Source organism: Dipodomys ordii, unplaced genomic scaffold (assembly GCF_000151885.1).
Source record: "Dipodomys ordii isolate 6190 unplaced genomic scaffold, Dord_2.0 Scaffold272, whole genome shotgun sequence".
Taxonomy (NCBI): domain Eukaryota; kingdom Metazoa; phylum Chordata; class Mammalia; order Rodentia; family Heteromyidae; genus Dipodomys; species Dipodomys ordii.
In genome coordinates this window covers 67,890-90,637 of record NW_012267488.1, presented here as the reverse complement: position 1 = coordinate 90,637, position 22,748 = coordinate 67,890, and the positions used below count along the sequence as shown (strand labels likewise).

General features: G+C 41.8%; 1 pseudogene; it reads right to left on the bottom strand.

The window, feature by feature from the left end:
- Positions 1-3,226: 3,226 nt before the first annotated feature.
- The window catches only part of LOC106001198, a 52,896-nt pseudogene continuing 33,374 nt past the window's right edge, over positions 3,227-22,748 (bottom strand).

Genomic DNA, 22,748 nt, shown 5'->3' with positions numbered 1-22,748 from the left:
ATAAGAATGATGCCTACTGGAAATATCAGCTTCTAAACATTCCACCCTTGTTGTTACCCGAATGACCTCTGCTGGGCCTAAGAATGCATTTTGGAGCCATGGCAACCTGACAGCATTTCCCTGCTTTCAATGCTTCTTAGGAACAACTGCAGATTCTTGGACCTGATAGGCCCACAGGTGCTCCCTGTTAATATGTGCTTCTGAATTCTAGGTGGTTTCTTTTACATGTGCAAAGTTTGGCAAATCAATTCACTATGAATTGCTGAACAGTTGGGATTGCAGAGCTCTGCATCTGATGCAAGTGTGCAGATGAGACACAGATTTGCTCTTCACCATAGGACAATACAGGCTTATTGGAAATATCCACTTCTTGTTCCTACAACATGGCTGTTGGTGAGAAGAGCTTTTAGGAATTAACTCATTTCAAACTGCAGAGAAAGTTGAATCTCGACTTATTGCATCATGTTGACAATTTGTGAACAAGACTTCCATTTTCTTTCAAGACCTATGTCCATACCTATGTATAGACACGGACTGTAAATATCAGCTTCTAAATCCTCCATGGTTGTTGTTAGCCAAATGACCTCTGCAGGACACACTGAGAATGAGTTTCTGAGCCATGCCAACATGACAGCCTTACTCAGCTTTCAATAGTTCTTAGGAAGAATTGAAATTTCCTGGACTATATAGGCCCACAGGTGCTACTGGTTAGTAGCTGCTTCTGAATTCTATGTGTTTTCTTCTACCCACTTGAAGTTTAGCAAAACAATTCAGTTTGAATTGCTGAACAGTTGGAGTTGCACACCTTTGCAGCTGTTCCAAGCATTCACACGAGGCATTCAGTTTTGCTTTTCCTCATAGGACAATACTTGCTTATTGTAAACATCTGCTTCTGGATCCTGCTACGTGGATATTGCTGAGTAGAGGTTTTAGGCATTCACTGAGTTCATCCTGTTGAATAATTGAACTTCGTCTTATTGCAGAGTATTGAAGAATTGAGAACAAGACTTCCATTTTCTTTGACTTGATGTGTGTCCATAAATATGTATTGACAAGAACTGGAAATATCAGCTTCTAAAAACTCCACGGTTTGGATTAGCCAAATGACCTCGGCGGGGCACATGGAGAATGTGTTTCTAAACCATGGCAACATAACAGCATTTCTCTGTTTTCAATGGTTCTTAGGAAGAAAGGCAGATTCTTAACCTTATAGGCCCACGGTGCTAATGGTAAATATCTTCTAATGAACTGTATGTGGTTTCTCCTACATGCATGAAGTTTCGCCTAGCAACTCAGTTTGAGTTGTTGAAAAGTTGGAGTTGCAGAGCTCTGCAGAGGTTGCAAAAGTTCAGATGAGGCATTCAGTTTTGTTTTCCCCAGTAGAGGACACATGTTTATTGGAAACATCTGCTTCACGTTCCTGCAATGTGGGTATTGGTGAGTAGAGCTTTTAGCCATTCACTCACTTCACGCTGCTGAGTAAGTTGAAACTCACCTTATTGCAAAAGGTTGAAGATTTGAAAACAACACTTCCCTTGTCTTTGATTCGACCTATGTCCATACATATGAATGGACGATGACTGGAAATATCAGCTTCTAAATATTCCACCATTGTTAGCTGAATGTCCTCTGCTGGGCACACTGTGATTGAGTTTCTGAGCCATGGCAACATGACAGCATTTCCCTACTTTCAATGCTTCTTAGGAAGAACTGTAGATTCTTGGAACAGGTAGGCCACAGGTGTTCCCGGTTAATATCTACTTCTGAATACTAAGGGGTTTCTTCTACACGTTTGAAGTTTGGCAAAGAAATTCAGTTTGAATTGCTGAACAGTTGGGGTTGCAGAGCTCTCTAGTGGTTACAAGCGTTCAGATGAGGCATTCAGTTTTGCTATTCCCCATAGGAGGATACCTGCTTATTGGACATCTGCTTCTCATTGCTGCAAAGTGGGTATTTGTGAGTAGAGCTTTTAGGCATTCACTCAGTTCACCCTGCTAAGTTGAACCTATCCTTATTGCACAGGGTTGAATATTTGAAAACAGCACTAAAGTTTTCTGTAATAGTTCCTATATCCATACACATGTATGGACAAAGACTGTAAATATCAGCTTCTAAATACTCCGCAGTTGGGCTTAGCCAAATGACCTCTGCTGGGCACACTGAGAATGTGCCCAAGGCAATATGACAGCATTTATCTACTTTTAATGGTTCTTAGGAAGAAGGGCAGATTCTTGGATGGGGTAGGCCCACAAGTGTTCCCGGATAATATCTGCTTCTGAATTCTATGTGGTTTCTTCTACCCACTCGATGTTTGGCAAAGAAACTCAGTTTGAATGGCTGAACAATTGCATTTGCAGAGCACTGCAGTGTTTGCAAGTGTTCAGATGAGGCATTGAGGATTGCTTTTCCCAATGGGACAATACAAGCTTATTGGGAATATCTACTTCTGGTTCCTACATCTTGTCTATTGGTGAGTAGAGCTTTTAGGCATTCAATCATTACAACCTGCTTAGTAATTTGAACCTCACCTTATTACAAAGGGTTGAAGATTTGAAAAAAACTAACTGTTCCATGTTCTTTGACAAGACCTATGTCCGTAATTATGTATGCACATGGACTGGAAATATCAGCTTCTAAATACTCCATGGTTGGGCTTAGCCAAATAACCTCTGCCGGGCACACTGAGAATGTGATTCTGAACCATGTCTACATAACAGCATTTCTCTCCTTTTAATGGTTCTTAGAAAGAAAGGCAGATTCTTGGAAAGAGTAGGCCCACAAGTGTTCACAGATAATACCTGCTTCTGAATTCTATGTGGTCCCTTCTACCCACTTGAAGTTTGGCAAAGCAATTCAGTTTAAATTGCTGCACAGTGGGAGTTGCAGAGTACTGCAGCCATTGCAAGTGTTCAGACGAGACTTTCAGGTTTTCTTTTTGCCTGGTTCTTATTCCTACAACATGGCAGTTGGTGAGTAGAACTTTTAGGAGTTAACTCATGTCAGACTGCGGAGTAAGTTCAACCTTGACTTATTGCACTCTATTGAAGATCAGAGAAAAAGACTTATGTTTTCTTGCACAGACCTATGTCCATACATATATGTATGTACAAGGACTGGAAATATCACCTTCTAAATACTCCATGGTTGGGGTTAGCCAAATGACCTCTGCCAGGCATACTGAGAATGTGTTTCTGAACCATCTCAACATAACAGCATTTCTCAGCTTTCAATGGTTCTTAGGAAGAATTGCATATTCTTGTACACAGTAGGCCCACAGGTGTTCCCGGTTAATATCTGCTTCTGAATTCTGCGTGGTTTCCCCTACACGCTTTAAGTTTGGCAAAGCAACTGAGTTGAGGTGCTGAACAATTGGAATTGCAGAGCTCTGTAGTGATTGCAAGCATTCAGATGAGGCATTCAGGTTTGCTTTTCCCGATAGGACAATATATGCTTATTGGGAATATCAGCTTCTGTTTCCTACCACTTGCCTATTGTTGAGTAGAGCTTTTTGGCATTCATTCATTTCAAATTGCTGAATAATTTATTTATTTATTATTATTATTATTATTTTTATTGTGAGAATACTGTACAGAGGAGTTACCTCCCATTATTACACTGTGTTGAAGATTTGAGAAAAACATTTCCGTTTTCTTTGACTTGACCTATGTCCATACATATGTATAGACAAGGACTGGAAATATCAGCCTCTAAATAATCCACAGTTGGGGTTAGCCAAATGACCTCTGCCAGGCACACTGAGAATGTGTTTCTGAACCATGGCAACATAACAGCATTTCTCTGCTTTCAATGGTTCTTAGGAAGACTGGCACATTCTTGGACATGGTAGGCCCACAGGTGTTCCCTGTTAATATCTGCTTCTGAATTCTGTGTGGTTTCTCCTACATGCTTGAAGTTTGGCAAAGCAACTGAGTTTCAAATGCTGAACAATTGGAGTTGCAAAGCTTTGCTGTGGTTGCAAGTGTTCAGAGGAGCCATTCCATTTTGCTTTTCCCCATGGAAGGATACCTGCTTGTTGGAAACATCTGCTTCTCATTCCTGCAATGTGGGTATTCGTGTGTAGAGTTTTTTGGCATTCACTCCGTTCACCCTTATAAGTAAATTGAACCTTGCCTCATTGCAAAGTGTTGAAGATTTGAGAACAAGACTTCCATTTTCTTTGACACAACCTATGTCCATACATATGTATGGATGCTGACTGGAAATATCAGCTTCTAAATAATCCATGGTTGGAGTTAGCAAAATGATCTCTGCTGGGCATACTGAGAATGTGTGTCTGAGCCATCACAACATAACAGCATTTCACTGCTTTCCAAGCTTCTTAGGAAGAATTCCAGATTCTTGCACATGGTAGCCCCACAGGGATTTTGGGTTAATATCTGCTTCTGAATTCTATGTGGTTTCTTCTACATGCTTGAAGTTTGGCAAAGCTACTCAGTTTGAGTTGCTGCACAATTGCACTTGCAGAGCTGTGCAGCCTTTGCAAGCATTCAGAGGAGGCACTCAGGTATGCTTTTTGCCATAAAACAATACATGCTTCTTGAGAATATCCGTTTCTGGTTCCTACAATTTGTCTGGTGGTAAGTACAGCGTTTAGGAATTCACTCCTTTCAACCTGTTGAGTATTTTGAACCTCACCTTATTACACTGTGTTGAAGATTTGAAAACAAGACTTCTGTTTTCTTTGATGCAACCTATGTCCATATATATGAGTGGATGCCGAATGTAACTATCAGCTTCTAAATTTTCCATCTTTGTTGTTAACAGAATGACCTCTGCCAGGCACACTGTGAATGTGTTTCTGAGCCATGGCAACATAATAGCATTTCCCTGCTTACAATGCTTATTGAGAAGAAATCCAGACTCATGAACCTGGTAGGCCCACAAGTGCTCTGTTTCTGAATTCTTCTACCTACTTCTTCTACCCACTTGAAGTTTGGCAAAGCAATTCAATTTGAATTGCTGAACAAGTAGACTTGCCCAGCTCTGCGACAGTTGCACACATTCAGATGAGGGATTAAGGTTTGTTTTTCCCCATAGGACAATACATGCTTATTGGGAATATCTGCTTCTGGATCCTACACCTTGTCTATTGGTGAGTAGAGCTTTTAGGCATTCACTCATTTCAAACTTCTGAGTAATTTGAACTTTGCCTGTTATACTGTGTTGAAGATTTGAGCACAAGACTTCCATTTTCTTTAATGCAAACTATGTCCATACCTATGAATGGACACCAACTGGAAATATCAGCTTCTAAATATTCCACTGTTGGTTTTAGCCAAATGACCTCTGCCGGGCACACTCCGAATGAGTTTCTGAGCCATGGCAACATGACAGCATTTCTCTTCTTTCAATGCTTCTTAGGAAGAATTGCAGATTCTTGGACCCTGTAGACCACAAGTGCTCCTGGTTAATATCTACTTCTGAATATTACGGCGTTTTTTCTACATGTTTGAAGTTTGGCAAAGAAATTCAGTTTGAATTGCTGAACAGTTGGAGTTGCAGAGCTCTGCAGTGGTTGCGGATGAGGCATTCAATTTTGTTTTTCCCCATAGGAGGATACCTTCTTATTGGAAACATATGCTTCTGTAGAGAGCTGCGAGAGGCCGCACCTGGAAGATGGCGCCGGCTTCCGCCCTCCGCTTTCCCGATGGTGAGTGCTCTCTGTGGTAAACAACTCCTTATATGGCTAAGGCAAAGAATCTGGCTTGCTTCCGCGCACCTGGACCTAATTGGTGGTTCCCACGTGGCGTATCAGGGTTGGCTACCCAGCGGGTACTTAAGGCTGTGGGGAATTCTCCCCGGGGTTGGGGTCAGAAGATTGCTCAAAGGTCCTGAATAAACTGCAGAGAGAAGAGTTCGGTGTCGAGTCTTCCTTGCTGGTCGAGGCAGTCATGACATGCTTCTCTTTCTTGCTCGTGGGTATTTGTGAGTAGAGCTTTTAGGCATTCACACAGTTCACCCTGTTGAGTAAGTTGAACCTCTCCATATTGCACAGAGTTGAAGATTTGAAAACCCTACTTCCATTTTCTTTGACACCATCTATTTCCATACACATAAATGGATGCCAACTGGAAATATCAGCATCTAAATACTCCACGGTTGGGGTTAGCCTAATGACCTTTGCCGGTACACTGAGAGCGTTTCTGAACCATGGAAAAATAACAGCATTTCTATGCTTTCAAGGCTTCTTAGGAAGAATGGCAAATTATTGGACGTGGTAGGCCCACAAGTGTTCCCGGATTACATCTGCTTCTGAATTCCACGTGGTTTATTCTACCCACTTGAAGTTTGGCAAAGCAATTCAATTTGAATTACTGAAGAAGTTGAGTTGCAGAGCTCTGCAGCGGTTGCAAGCATTCAGATGAAGTATTTAGTTTTGCTTTTGCACGTAAGAAGATACCTACTCATTTGAAACATCTGCTTCTCTTTCCTGCAACTTGGGTATTTGTGAGTAGAGTTTTTAGGCATTCACTCAGTTCACCCTGCTGAGTAAGTTGAACCTTGCCTCATTTCACACAGTTAAAATTTGAAAACAACACTTCTGTTTACTTTGATGGGACCTATGTCCATACGTATGTATGGACGAGGACTGGAAATATCAGCTTCTAAATATTCCACTGTTGGGTTCAAACAAATTACCCCTGCTGGGCAAACTGAGAATGTGTTTCTGAACCATGCCAACATAACAGCATTTCTCTGCTTTTAATGGTTCTTAGGAAGAAGGGCATATTCTTGGAAGAGGTAGGCACACAATGTTCCCGGATAATATCTGCTTCTGTATTCTAGGTGGTTTCTTGTACCCACTTGAAGTTTGGCAAAGCAATTCAATTTGAATTGCTGAGCAGGTGGACTTGCCCAGTTCTGCAGCAGTTGGCAAGTGTTCAGATGAGGGATTAATGTTTGCTTTTCCCCATAGGACAATACAGGCTTATTGGGAATATCCATTTCTGGTTCCTTCATCTTGTCTATTGGTGAGTAGAGCTTTTAGGCATTCACTCATCTAAACCTACTGAGTAATTTGATCCTCACTTTATTACACTGTGTTGAAGATTTGAGAAAAAACTTGCATTTACTTTGATGCAAACTATGTCCATACACAAGATTGGACGCCAACTGGAAATATCAACTTCTAAATATTCCACTGTTGTTAGCTGAATGAACTCTGCAGGGCACACTCCAAATGAGTTTCTGAACCATGCAAACATGAGAGCATTTCTCTGCTTTCAATGCTTCTTAGGAAGAATTGTAGATTCTTGGACTTGGTAGCTCACAGGTGTTCCTGGTTAATATCTACTTCTGAATATCACGGCGTTTTTTTTCTACCCACTTGAAGTTTGGCAAAGCAATTCAATTTGAATTGCTGAACAATTGGAATTGCAGAGCTCTGCAGTGGCTGCAAGCATTCAGATGAGGCATTCTGGTTTTTTTTTTCCCCATAGGAGGATATCTGCTTATTGGAAACATCTTCTCATTCCTGGGATGTGGGCATTCATGAGTAGAGCTTTTAGGCATTCACTCAGTTTACCCTGTTGAGTAAGTTAAACTTCACATTATTTCACAGGATTGAAGATGTAAAAACAACTCCATTTTTTTTGACACGACCTGTGTCCACACATATGTAAGGACAAGGAATGGAAATATCAGTCCCTAAATACTCCACGGTTGGGGTTAGACAAATGATCTCTGCTGGGAACACTGAGAATGAGTTTCTGAATCAAAGCAACATAACAGCATTTCTCTGCTTTCTATGACTCTTAGGAAGAAGGGCACAATCTCGGACACAGTATGCCCACAGGTGCTCCCAGTTAATATCTGCTTCTAATTTCTACATGGTTTACTTTATCCACATGAATTTTGGCAAAGCAATTCAATTTCAATTGATGAACAAATTGGGTTGCAGAGCTCTACAGGGGTTGCAAGCATTCAGATGAGGCATTCATTTTTGCTTTTCCCCAGTAGAGGACACCTGCTTATTGGAAACATCTGCTTCTCGTTCCTGCAATGTGGGTATTCGTGAGTAGAGCTTTTAGGCATTCACTCAGTTCACCCTGCTAAGTAGGTTGAACCTTGCCTTATTGCACAGGGTTCAAGAATTGAAAACAATTCTGTTTTCTTTGACATGACCTATGTCCATACATATGTATGGACAAGGACTGAAAATATCAGCCTCTAAATACTCCACAGTTGGGATTAGCCTAATAACTTCTGCTGGGTACACTGAGAACGTTTCTGAACCATGGAAAAATAACAGCATTATTATGCTTTCAATGCTTCTTAGGAAGAATGGCAGATTCTTGGACCCGATAGGCCCACAGGTGTTCCCAGTTAATATCTGCTTCTGAATTCTACCTGATTGCTTCTGCACCCCTGAAGTTTGGCAAAGTATCTCAGTTTGAATTACTTAATAATTGCAATTGCAGAGCTCCCCAGTGATTGCAAGCATTCAGATGAGGCATTCAGGAATGCTTATCCCCTTAGGACAATACATGCTTATTGGGAATATTCTCTTCTAATTACTACAACCTGTGTATTGGTGAGTAGAGGTTTTGGGTATTCACTCAGTTCAACCTGCAGAATAAGTTGAACCTGGCTATATTGCACTGTGATGAATATTAGAACATGACTTCCATTTTCCTGGACATTACCTATGTCCATACATTTTTATAGAAGCCGACCAGAAATATCAGACTCTAAATACTCCACCATTGTTGTTAGCTGAATGACCTCTGCCCAGCACACTCAGAATGACTTTCTGAGCCATCACAACATATCAGCATTTCATTGACTTCAATGCTTCTTAGGAAGAATTCCAGATTCTTGCGCTGGATAGGCCCACCGATGTTCCAAATTAATATCTGCTTCTGAATTCTACATGGTTTCTTCTACACGCTTGAAATTTGGCAAAGCTACTCAGTTCGAATTGCTGCACAATTTCACTTGCAGAGCTCTGCAGCCGTTTCGAGCATTCAGACGAGGCATTCAGTTTAGCTTTTCACCATAGGACCATACGTGCTTCTTAGGAATACTGGCTTCTCGTTCCTACAACCTGCATATTTGTGATTGGAGCTTTTACCCATTCATATACTTCAACCTAAGGAGTAAGTTGAACCTCGACCTTATTGCACTGCATTGAAGATTTGATAACAACACTTCCATTTTTCTTGGCCGTGACCTATGTTCATTTATTTGTATGGACGGCAACTGGAAATATCAGCCTCTAAATACTCCACTATTGTTATTAGCCGAATGACCTCTGCCTGGCACACTCCGAACAAGTTTCTGAGCCATCGCTACATAACAACATTTCACTGCTTTAAATGCTTCTTAGGAAGAATTCCAGATTCTTGTACCAGTAGGCCCACAGGTTGATTCTGCTTCTGAATTCTATGTGGTTTCTTCTACACACTTGATATTTGGCAAAGCTACTCAGTTTGAATTGCTGCACAATTGCACTTGCAGAGATCTGCAGCCATTGCAAGCATTCAGATGAGGCATTCACTTTACTTTTCCCAATAAGACCATACATGCTTCTTGGGAATATCTGCTTCTCATCCTTACAACCCTTGTATTGGTGGTTAGAGCTTTTGCCCACTCCAACCTGAGAAGCACGTTGAACCCTGCCTTACTGCACTGTGTTGAAGATTTGAGAATAACATTTCTGTTTATGTTGACTCCACCTAAGTCCACTCATTTGTATGGACAGCAATTGGAAATATCAGCCTCTAAATACTCCAACGTTGTTGTTAGCTGAATGACCTCTGCTGGGCACACTCCGAATGAGGTTCTGAAGCAACACAACATAACAGCATTTCACTTCTTTCAAAGCTTCTTGGGAAGAATTCCAGATTCTTGAACCCAGTAGCCTCACAGATGTTCTGGGGTAATATCTGCTTCTGAATTCTATTTGGCAAAGCTACTCAGTTTGAATTTCTACACAATTGCACTTGCACACCTCTGCAGCCATTTCCAGCATTCACAAGAGGCTTTAGTTTAGATTTTCCCCATAGGAACATACATGCTTCTTGGGAATATTCCCTTCGCCTTCCTACAACCTGTTTATTTGTGGTTAGAGCTTTTACCCATTCACTCACTTCAACCTGAAGAAAAAGTTGAACCTCACCTTATTGCACTGCGTTGAAGATTTGATAACAAGACTTCCGTTTTCTTGGATGCGACCGATGTCCATTCATTTGTATGGACGATGACTGGAAATAGCACCCTCTAAATACTCCAGCGTTGCCGTTAGCCAAATGACCTCTGCTGAGGGCACTCCAAGTGAGTTTCTGAATCATCCCAACATAACAGCATTTCACTGCTTTCAAAGCTTCTTAGGAAGAATTCCAGATTCTTCCACACGGTAGTCCCACAGGTGTTCCAGGTTAATATCTGCTTCTGTATTCTACATGGTTTCTTCTACACACTTGAAGTTTGGCAAAGATACTCAGTTTGAATTGCTGCACAATTGCACTTGGAGAGCTCTGCAGCCATTACATGCATCGAGATGATCCGTTCTGTTTTGCTTTTCTCCATAGGACCATACATGCTTCTTGGGAATATTTCCTTCTCATTCTTACAACCAGTGTATTGGTGATTAGAGCTTTTACCCATTCATTCACTTCAGTCTGAGGAGCAAGTTGAAGCTTGCCTTATTGCACTTTGTTGAAGAATTGAGAATAAGACTTCCGTTTTCTTGGATGCGACCTATTTCTATTCATTTGTATGGACAGTGACTGGAATTATGAGCCTGTAAATACTACACCTTGTTGTTAGCTGAATGACCTCTGCTGGGAACACTCTGAATGAGTTTCTAAAACATGGCAACATACCAGCATTTGTTAGGAAGAATTCCAAATTATTGCACTTGGTAAGCTCACAGGTATTTTGGGTTAATATCTGCTTCTGAATTCTACGTGGTTTCTTTTACACACTTGAAGTTTGGCAAAGCTACTCAATTTGAATTGCTCTACAATTGCAGTTCCAGAGATCTGCAGCCATTACAAGCATTCAGACAAGGCATTCAGTTGAGCTTTTCCCCATAGGATGATACATGCTTCTCCTTCCTACAACCTGTGTATTTGTGATTAGAGCTTTTACCCCTTCATTCACTTCAACCTGAAGAGTAAGTTGAACCTCACATTATTGCACTGTGTTGAACTTTTGAGCACAAGACTTCTGTTTTCTTGGACACGACCTATGTAGATTCATATGTATGGATGGAGACTGGAAATATCTGCCTCTAAATACTCCACCTTTTTGGTTAGCCAAATGACATCTGCTGGGCACCCTCTGAAAGAGTTTCAGAGCCATCGCAACATAACAGCATTCAATTGCTTTCAAAGCTTCTTAGGAAGAATTCCAGATTCTTGCAACTGGTAGTCCCTCAGGTGTTCTGAGTTAATATCTGCCTCTGAATTCTGCGAGATTTCTTCTACACACTTGAAGTTTGGCAAAGCTACTCAGTTTGAATTGCTCCACAATTGCACTTGCAGAGCGCTGTAGCCATTGCATGCATACAGAAGAGGAATTCAGGTATTCTTTTCCGAAGAGGATGATACATGCTTCTTGGGAATATTTTCTTCCCTTCTTACAACCGGAGTATCAGTGATTAGATCTTTTACCCATTCACTCGCTCCAACCTGAGAAGCAAGATGAACCTTGCCTTATTGCACTGTGTTCAGGATTTGACAACCATACTTCCTTTTTCTTGGAAACAACCTGTGTCCATTCATTTGTATGGACGGCGACTGGAAATATCTGCCTCTAAGTACTCCACCGTGGTTGTTAGCTGAATGACTTCTGCCAGGCACACTCTGAATGAGTTTCTGAGACATTGCAACATATCACCATTTCAGTACTTTCAGTGCTTCTTAGGAAAGATTCGGTATTCTTGCACCCAGTACGCCCACAGGTGTTCTGGGTAAATGTCTGCTTCTGAATTCTACGTGGTTTCTTCTACATGCTTGAAGTTTGGCAAAGCTACTCAGTTTGAGTTGCTACACAATTGCACTTGCAGAACTCTGCAGCCATTGCATGCACTGAGATGAGGCATTCAGGTTGTCTTTTCCCCAGAGGACCATACATGCTTCTTGGGAATATTCACTTCTCATTTCTACAACCTGTGTATTTGTGATTAGAGCTTCTTCCCATCCACTCACTTCAACCATCGTAACATAACAGCATTTCACTGTTTTCAATGTTTTTTAGGAAGAATTCCAGATACTTGCACCCAGTAGCCTCACAGGTGTTCCGGGTTAATATCTGTTTATGAATTCTATGTGGTTTCTTATACACACTTGAAGTTTGGCGGAGCTACTCAGTTTGAATTGCTGCCCATTTCCACTTGCAGAGCTCTGCAGCCATCTGCATTCTGATGAGGCATTTAGTTGAGCTTTATCCCATAGGACCATACATGCTTCTTTGGAATATCCACTTCTCGTTCCTACAACCTGTATATTTGTGATTAGAGCCTTTACCCATTCACTCACTTCAAGCTGAGGAGGAAATTGAACCTCTCCATACTGCACTGTGTTGAAGATTTGAGAACAAGACTTCCGTTCTATTGGTCATGATCTATGTCCCTTCATTAGTATGGACGACGACTGGAAATACCTGCCTCTAAACAGTCCATCAGCATTGTTAGCAGAATGACCTTGGCCGGGCACACTCTGAGTGCGTTTCTGAGCCATCCCAACATAACAGAATTTCACTGCTTTCAATGCTTATTAGGAAGAATTACAGATTCTTGCACCCAGTAGGCTCAGAGGTGTTCCAGATTATTATCTGCTTCTGAATTCTACGTGGTTTGTTATACACGCTTGAAGTTTGGCAAAGGTACTCAGTTTGAATTGCTACACAATTGCACTTGCAGAGCTCTGCAGCCATTGAAAGCATTCAGACAAAGCATTCAGTTTAGCTTTTCCCCATAGGAGCATACATGCTTCTTGGGAATAGCTGCTTCTCATTCCTACAACCTGTGTATTTGTAATTACAGCTTTTACCCATTCACTCATTTCATCCTGAGGAGTAAGTTGAACCTTGCCTTATTGTACTGTGTTGAAGATTTGAGAACAATACTTCTATTTTCTTGGAAGTAACCTATGTCCATTCATTTGTATGGATGGCAACTGGAAATATCAGCCTCTAAATACTCCACCATTGTTTTTAGCCGAATGACCTCTGCCCGACACAGTTTCTGAGCCATCGCAACATAACAGCATTTCATTGTTTTCAATGCTTCTTAGGAAGATTCCAGATTCTTGCACCAGTGGTCCCACAGGTGTTCCGGGTTAATATCTTCTTCTGAATTCTCCGTAGTTTATTCTACATGCTTCAAGTTTTGCAGAGCTACTAAGTTTGAATTGCTGCACAATTACACTTGCATAGCTCTGCAGACGTTGCAAGCATTCACACCAGGCATTCAGTTTAACTTTTCCCCATAGGACCATACATGCTTCTTGGGAATATTCACTTCTCATTTCTACAACCTGTGTATTTGTGATTAGAGCTTCTTCCCATCCACTCACTTCAACCAGAGGAGTAAGTTGAACCTCACCTTATTGCACTGTGTTGAAGATTTGAGAACAAGACTTCCATTTTCTTTGACGCAACCTATATCTATTCATTTTTATGGACTATGCCTGGAAATATCAGCCTCTAAATACCTCACCCTTGTTAGCCGAATGACTTCTGCTGGGCACACTCCAAATGAGTTTCTGAGCCATCAAAACATTACAGCATTTCACTGATTTCAATGCTGTTTAGGAAGAATTCCAGATTTTTGCACCTGGTAGGCTCATAGGTGTTCCGGGTTAATATCTGCTGAATTCTACCTGGTTTCTTCTACATGCTTGAAATTTGGCAGGGCTAAATCAGTTTGAATAGCTGCACAATTATGCTTGCAGAACTCTGCAGCCATTGCAAGCATTCAGACGAGGCATTCAGTTTAGCTTTTCCCCATGGGATCATACATGCTTTTTGGGAATATCTGCTTCTCATTCCTACAACTTGATTATTTGTGATTAGAACTTTTACACATTCACGCACTTCAACCTGAGGAGTAAGTTGAACCTCGCCTTATTGCACTGTGTTGAAGATTTGAGAAAAATGCTTCCCTTTTCTTGGACGCGACCTAAGTCTATTCATTTGTATGCACGGCAACTGGAAATATCAGCCTCTAAATACTCCACCCTTGTTGTTAGCTGAATGATCTCTGCTGGACACACTCCTAATGAGTTTCTGAGCAATCACAACATAACAGCAGTTCAATGCTTTCAATTCTTCTTAGGAAGAATTCCAGAAACTTGCACCTGGTGGGCTCATAGATGTTCCGTGTTAATATCTGCTTCTGAATTCTGCCTGTTTTGTTATACACGCTTGAAGTTTGGCAAAGCTACTCAGTTTGAATCGCTGCACAATTGCACTTGCAGAGCTCTGCAGCCATTGCAAGCATTCAGAGGAGGCATTCAGTTAGGCTTTTCCCCATAGGCGCACACATGCTTCTTGGAGATATCCATTTCTCGTCCCTACAACTTGATTATTTCTGATTAGAGCTTTTACCCATTCACTCACTTCAACCTGAGGAGTAAGTTGAACCTCACCTTATTGTACTGTATTGAAGACTTGAGAACAAGACTTTCATTTTATTGGAAGCAGCCTATTACCATTCATTTGTATGGACTGCAACTGGAAATATCAGCCTCTAAATACTCCACCTTTGTTGTTAGCTGAATGACCTCTGCCTGGCACACTCCGAATGAGTTTCTGCGCTAAGGCAACACAACAGGATTTCACTGCTTTCAATGCATCTTAGGAAGAACTCCAGATTCTTGAACCGGGTGGGCTTACAGGTGTTCTGGGTTAATATCTGCTTCTGAATTCTCCGTAGTTTCTTCTACACACTTGAAGTTTGGCAGTGCTACTCAGTTTGAATTGCTGCACAATTGCACTTTCAGAGCTCTTCAGCAGTTGTAAGCATTCAGAGTAGGCTTTCATTTTAACTTTTCCCCATAGGAGGATACGTGCTACTTGGGAATATCTGCTTCTGGTCCCTACAACCTGTGCATTTGTGATTAGAGCTTTTAACCATTCACTCACTTCAACCTGAGGAGTAAGTTGAACCTTGCCTTATTGTATTGTATTGAAGATTTGAGAACAGCACTTCTATTTTCTTGGACGCTATCTATGTCTATTCATTTGTATGGACAGCGACTGGAAATATCAGCCACAAAATACTCCACGGTTGTTGTTAGCCAAATGACTGTTGCCGGGCACACTCGGAATGAGCCATTTTTGAGCCATTGCAACATAACAACATTTCATTAGTTTCATTGCTTCTTTGGAAGAATTCCAGATTTTTCCACCCAGTAGGCCCACACGGTTAATATCTGCTTCTGAATTCTACGTGGTTTCTTCTACATGCTTGAAATTTGGCAGAGCTACTCACTTTGAATAGCTGCACAATTGCACTTGCAGAGCTCTGCAGCTAATGCAAGCATTCAGACAAGGCATTCACTTTAGCTTTTCCCCATTTGACCATACATGCTTCTTGGGAATACCTGCTTCTTGTTCCTACAACCTGTGTATTTGTGATTAGAGCTTTTACACACTCACTCTCTTCAACCTGAAGATTAAGTTGAACCATGTCTTATTGTACTGTGTTGAAGATATGAGAATAAGACTTTTGTTTTCTTGGACGTGACCTATTTCTATTCATTTGTATGGACGGTGACTGGAATTATGAGCCTGTAAATACTGCACCTTGTTGTTAGCTGAATGACCTCGGTGGGCACACTCCGAATGGGTTTCTAAGCCATAGCAACACAACTGGATTGCACTGCTTTCAATGCTTCTTAGGACGAATTCCAGATTTTTGCACCTGACAGGATGACAGGTGTTCCAGGTTAATATCTGCTTCTAAATCCTATGTGGTTTCTTCTACACACCTGAAGTTTGGCAAAGTTACTCAGTTTGCATTTCTAAACGAATGGACCTGCAGAGCTCTGCAGTGGTTTCATGCATTCAGATGTGGTATTCAGTTTTGCTTGTCCCCAAAGGACGATAGCAGCTGACTGGGAATCTCTGCATCTTGTTCCTCCCCCCTGAGTACTGGTGATTAGAGCTTTTACCACTTCACTCATGTCAACCTGAGGAGTAATTGAACCTCTACTTATGGCACTGTGTTGAAGGTTTGAGAACCAGACTTCCGTTTATTTTGGACATGACCTATGGTCATACATTCCTATGGATGGCGACGGGAAATATTAGTCTCTAAATACTCCACCGTTGTTGTTAGCCGAATTACTTCTGCCAGGCACAATCAGAATGAGGTTCTGAGCCATGGCAACATAACAGCATTTCACTGCTTTTAAGGCTTCTAGGAAGATTTCCAGATTCTTGCAGCCAGTAGCCCACAGATGTTCCTGGTTAATATCTGCTTCTAAATCCTATGTGGTTTCTTCTACACACCTAAATGTTGGCAAAGTTAATCAGTTTGAATTGCTGAAGAATTGCACCTGCAGAGCTCTGCAGCACTTGCAAGTGTTCAGACGTGGCATTCAGTTTTGCTTGTCCCCATAGGACGATATGAGCTGATGGGAATATCTGCTTCTCATTCCTCCCACCTGAGTACTGGTGATTAGATCTTTAACACCTCAAATCACGTCAACCGAGGAGTCAGTTGAATCTCTACTTACGGCACTTTGTTGAAGGTTTGAAAACCAGACTTCCATTTTCCTGGAAGCGACCTATGGTCATCCATTCCTATGGATGGTGACTGGAAATATCAGGTACTAAATTCTCCACCGTTGTTGTTAGCGCAATGATCTCTACCACCTACACTCACAATGAGGTTCTGAGCCTTGGCAACATAAAAGCCTGTCACTCTTCAAGGCTTTTTACTAAGAATTCCAGATTCTTGCAGCCGGTAGGCCCACAGTTGTTCCGGGTAAATATCTGCTTCTAAATCCTATGTGGTTTCTTCTACACCCCTGAGGTTTGGCAAAGTTACTCAGTCAGCATTGGTGAACAATTTCACCTGCAGAGCTCTGCAGCAGTTGCAAGCATTCAGATGAGACATTCAGTTTTGCTTGTCCCTGTTGGACAATACTAGCTTACTGGGAATATCCGCTTCTCATCCTTCCCAACTGAGGATTGGTGATTAGTGCTTTTACCCCTTCACTCACATCAACCTGAGGAGTAAGATGAACCTCTACTTATGGCAGTGTGTTGAAGATTTCAGAAACAAACTAGTGTTTTCTTGGAAGTTACCTATGGCCATCCATTGCTATGGACAGCAACTGGAAATATCTGCCTCTAAATATTCCACCGTTGTTGTTAGCAGAATGACATCTGCCCCACACACTTAGAATGAGGTTCTGAGCCATGGCAACATAATACCATTTCCTGCTTTCAAGGCTTCTTAGCATAATTCCAGATTCTTCAGCCCTTTTGCCCACAAGTGTTCTGGGTAAATATCTGATTCTAAATCCTCCGTGGTTTCTTCTAATCAAGTGATGTTTGGCAAAGTTTCTCAGATTGCATTGCTGAACAATTGCACATGCAGAGCTCTGCAGCACTCACAAGCGTACAGAATTGGCATTCAGTTTTGCTTGTCCTGATAGGATGATACAATCTGATGGGAATATCTGCTTCTCATTTCTCCCACCTGAGTACTGGTGATTAGAGCTTTTACCCCTTCAGTCAAGTCTACCTGATGAGTAAGTGGAACCTCTACTTATGGCAATGTGTTGAAGATTTGAGAACCAGACTACAGTTTTTGGGGGAGAGTTCTATGGCCTTCTATTCTTAAGGATGGCGATTAAAATAATCAGCCTCTAAATACTCCACCATTGTTGTTAGCCAAATGAATTCTTCCCCACACACTCAGAATGAGGTTTTGAGCCATGGCAACATAAGAGCATTTCACTGCTTCGCAGGCTTCTTAGGAAGAATTCCAGATTCTTACAGCCAGTAGGCCCACTGGTGTTCCGGGTTAATATCTGCTTCTAAATCCTACATGGTTTCTTCTACACACCTGAAGTTTGGCAAAGTTATTCAGTTTGAATTGCTGAACAATAGCACCTGCAGAGCTCTGAAGCAGTTGCAAGCATTCTGAGGTGGCATTCAGTTTTCCTTGTCCCTGTAGGACGATACAAGTTGACTGGGTATATTGGCTTCTCATTCCTCCCACCTGAGTACTGGTGATTAGAGCTTTTACCCCTTCACTCAGGTAAACCTGAGAAGTAAGTTGAATTTCTATTTCTGGCACTGTGTTGAAGATTTGAGAACCAGACTTCCGTTTTCTTGGACGTGACCTATGGCCATCCCTTGCTATGGACGGTGACTGGAAATATCAGCCTCTAAATACTCCACTGTTCTTGTTAGCCGAATGACCTCTGCCAGGCACACTCAGAATGAGGTCCTGAGCCATGGCAACATAACAGCATTTCACTGCTTTCAAGGCTTCTTAGGAAGAACTTCAGATTCTTGCACCCGGTAGGCCCACAGCTGTTCTGGTTGAATATCTGCTTCTAAATCCTACATGCTTTCTTCTACACACCTAAAGTTTGACAAAGGTTCTCATTTAAAATTGTTGAACAATTGCACCTGCACAGCTCTGCAGTGGTTGCAAGCATTCAGATGAGGCATTCAGTTTTGTTTGTTCCTGAAGTACGATACAAACTGACTAGAGATATTGGTTTCTGATTCCTAAAACCAGTGTGCTGGTGATTAGAACTTTTGCCCATTAAGTCACTTGAACCTGAGCAGTAAGTTGAACCTCACATTATTGCACTGTGTTGAAATTTGAGAACCAGAATTCTGTTTTGTTGAACGTCATACATTCCTATGGAGGGTGACTGGAACTATCAGCCTCTAAATACTCCACGGTTCTTGTTAGCCAAATGACCTCTTCCAGGCATACTCAGAATGACATTCTGAGCCATGGCAACATAACAGCATTTCACTGCTTTCAAGGCTTCTTAGGAAGAAATCCAGATTTGTGAAGGTGGTAGGTCCACAGGTGTCCCAGGTTAATATCTGTTTCTAATTCATGCATGGTTTCTTCTACATACCTGAAGTTTAGCAAAGTTACTCAATTTGAATTGCTGAACAATTTCACCTGCAGAGCTCTTTAGTGGTTTCAAGCATTCAGGTCTGGCATTCAGTTTTCCTTGTTCCAATAGGACAATACCAGCTATCTGGGAATATCTGCTTCTGTTTCCTACAACCTGTAGGCTGGTGATTACAGCTTTCACCCCTTCACTCTCTTCAACCTGTGGAGTAAGTTGAACCACTATTAGTTGCACTGTGTTGAAGATTTGAAAACCAGACTTCCACTTTCTTGGAGGTGACTCATGGCCATACATTCCTATGGATGGCAAGTGGAAATATCAGCTTTTAAAAACTCCATAGTTGTTGTTAGCCAAATGACCTATGCCGGGCACACTCAGAATGAGGTTCTGAGCCATGCCAACATAACAGCATTTCACTGCTTTCAAGGCTTCTTAGACAGAATTCCATAATCATGTAGCTGGTAGGCCCACAGGTATTTGGGGTAAATACCTGCTTCTAAATCCTACGTGCTTTCTTCTACACACCTGAAGTTTGGCCAAGTTACTCAGTGAACAATTGCACTTGCAGACCTCTGCAGCAGTTACAAGCATTCTGACGTGGCATTCAGTTTTGCTTGTCCCTCTAGGTCAATACCAGCTCTCTGGGAATATCTGCTTCTCGGTCCTACAACCTGTGTGCTGGTGATTAGAGCTTTTACTCCTTCACTCAGTACAACCTGAGGAGTAATTTTAACCTCTCCTTATTGCACAGTGTTTAAGATTTGAGAATCAGACTTCTGTTTTCTTGGAAGCAACCTATGGCCATACATTCTTAAGGATGGCAACTGGAAATATCTGCCTCTAAAGATTCCACTGTTGTTTTTAGTTGAATGAGCTCTGCCGGGCACAATCAAAACTGCATTTTGAATGATGGCAGCATAACAGCATTTCATTACTTTCAAGACTTCTTAGGACGAACTCCAGATTCTTGCAGTCGGGAGGCCCACAGGTGTTTCTGGTTAATGTCTGTTTCTCAAGCCTACGTGGTGTTTTCTACACACCTGAAATTTGGTAAAGTTACTCAGTTTGATTTGCTGAACAATTGCACCTGCAGAGCTCTGCAGTGATTGCAAGCATTCAGAAGTGGCATTCAGTTTTGCTTGTTCCCTTAAGACATTACAAACTGGGAACATTGGCTTGTCGTTCCATCAAACTGTGGGCTGGTGATTAGAGTTTTAACCCCTTCAGTCACTTCAACCTGAGGAATAAAATGAACCTTGCCTTATTGCACTATGTTGATGATTTGAGAACCAGAATTCCCTCATCTGGGAAGCAACATATGGCCATACATTCGAATGGAACTCGACCTGAGATATCAGTGTAAGTACACCACATTTATTTTTAGCTGAATAAACTCTGCCATGCACATTCAGAATGTGGTTCTCAGCGATGGCAATATAACTGCCTTTCACTGATTTCAAGGCTTTTGAGGAAGAATTTCATATTCTTGCAGCCTGTAGGCCCACAGGTGTTTCAGATTAATATCTGCTTCTAAATCCTACGTGGTTTCTTCTACACACCTGAAGTTTGGCAAAGTTACTCAGTTGAATTGCTGAACAATTAATTGCACCTGCAGAGCTCTGCAGCAGTTGCAAGCATTCAGACGTGGCATTCAGTTTTGCTTGTCCTCATAGGATGAGTCCAGCTGACTTGGAATTTCCACTTCACTTTTCCTGCAAGCTGTGTGCTGGTGATTAGAGTTTTTACCACTTCACTTACTTCAACCTGTGGAGTACGTTGACCCTTGCCTTATTGCACTGTGTTGAAGATTTGAGAACCATACTTTCGTTTTTGTGGATGCAACCTATGGCCATGCATTCCTATGGACGGTGATTGGAAATACCAGTCTATGAATACTCCACCGTTATTTTTAGCCGAATAACCTCTGCTGGGCACACTCAGAATGAGTTCCTTACACATGGCAATATAATAGCATTTCACCGCTTTCAATGTTTCTTAGGAAGGATGCCAGATTCTTGTAGCCAGTAGGCCCACAGGTGTTCCAGGTTAATATCTGCTTCTAAATCCTACATGGTGTCTTTTACACAACTGAAATTTGGCAAAGTTACTCCATTTGAATTGCTGAACAATTGTACCTATAGAGCTCTGCAGCTGTTGCAAGCATTCAGACGTGGCATTCAGTTTTGCTTGCCCCTGTAAGACAATACCAGGTGACTGGGAATATCTGCTTGTCATTCTTCCCACCTGATTACTGGTGATTAGAGTTTTACCCCTTCACTCAAGGTAACCCGAGGAGTATGTTAAACCTCTACTTATGGCACTGTATTGAAGATTTCAGAAGCAGACTTCCGTTTTCTTGGACACTACCTATGGCCATCCATTGCTATGGACAGTGACTGCCTCTCAATACTCCACCATTGTTATTAGCTTAATGACCTCTGCCAGGCACAGTCATCAGAATGAGGTTCTGAGCATAACATAACAGCATTTCTCTGCTTTCAAGCCTTCTTAGGAAGAATTCCAAAATCCTCCAGCCGGTTGGCCCACAGGTGTTCAGAGTTAATATTGGCTTCTAAATCCTCTGTGGTTTCTGCTACACACTTGAAATTTGGCAAAGTTTCTCAGATTGCATTGCTGAAAAATTTCACCTGTAGAGTTCTGCAGTGCTTGCAAGCATTCAGACGTAGAATTCAGTTTTGCTTGTCCCTGTAGGATGATTCAAGCTGACTGGGAATATCCACTTCTCGTTCCTCTCACCCGTGTACTGATGATTAGAGCTTTAACCCCTTCACTAACATCAACCAGGGGAGTAAGTTGAACCTCTACTTATGGCACTGTGTTGAAGATTTGAGAACCAGACTTCCATTTTCTTGGACACGACCTATGGCCATCCATTGGTATGAATGGTGAGAGGAAATATCAGCCTCTAAATACGCCATCGTTGTTAGCTGAATGACCTCTACCAGGCACACTCAGAATGAGGTTCGGAGACTGGCAACATAACAGCATTTCATTGCTTTAGTCTTCTTAATATCTGCTTCTAAATCCTATGTGCTTTCTTGTACACATCTTCACTTGGGCAAACTAACTCAGTTTGAATCGCTGAACAATTGCACCAGCAGATCTCAGCAGCTGTTGCAAGCATTCAGATGTGGCATTCAGTTTTGCTTGTCCCAGCAGGAAAATAATAGCTGACTGGGAATATCAGCTTCTCTTCTTCCCATCTGAGTCCTGGTGATTAGAACTTTTACCCCTTCACTCACATCAACCTAATGAGTAAGTTGAACCTCTTCTTATGGCACTGTGTTGAAGATTTGAGAACCAAACTTCTGTTTCCTTGGACGGGACCTTTTGCCACACGTTCCCATGGAGAGAGACTGGAAATATCAGCCTCTAAATACACCACCATTGTTTTTAGCCAAATGGTCTCTACCGGGCACACTCAGAATGAGGTTATGAGCCATGGCAACATAACAGCATTTCACTGCTTTCAAGGCTTCTTAGGAAGAATTTAAGATTTTTGCGGCCGGTAATCCACACGAGTTCTGGGTCAATATCTGTTTCTAAATCCCATGTGGTTTCTTCTACTCACCTGGAGTTTGGCAAAGTTACTCAGATTGCATAGCTGAACAATTACAACTGCAGAGCTCTTCATCG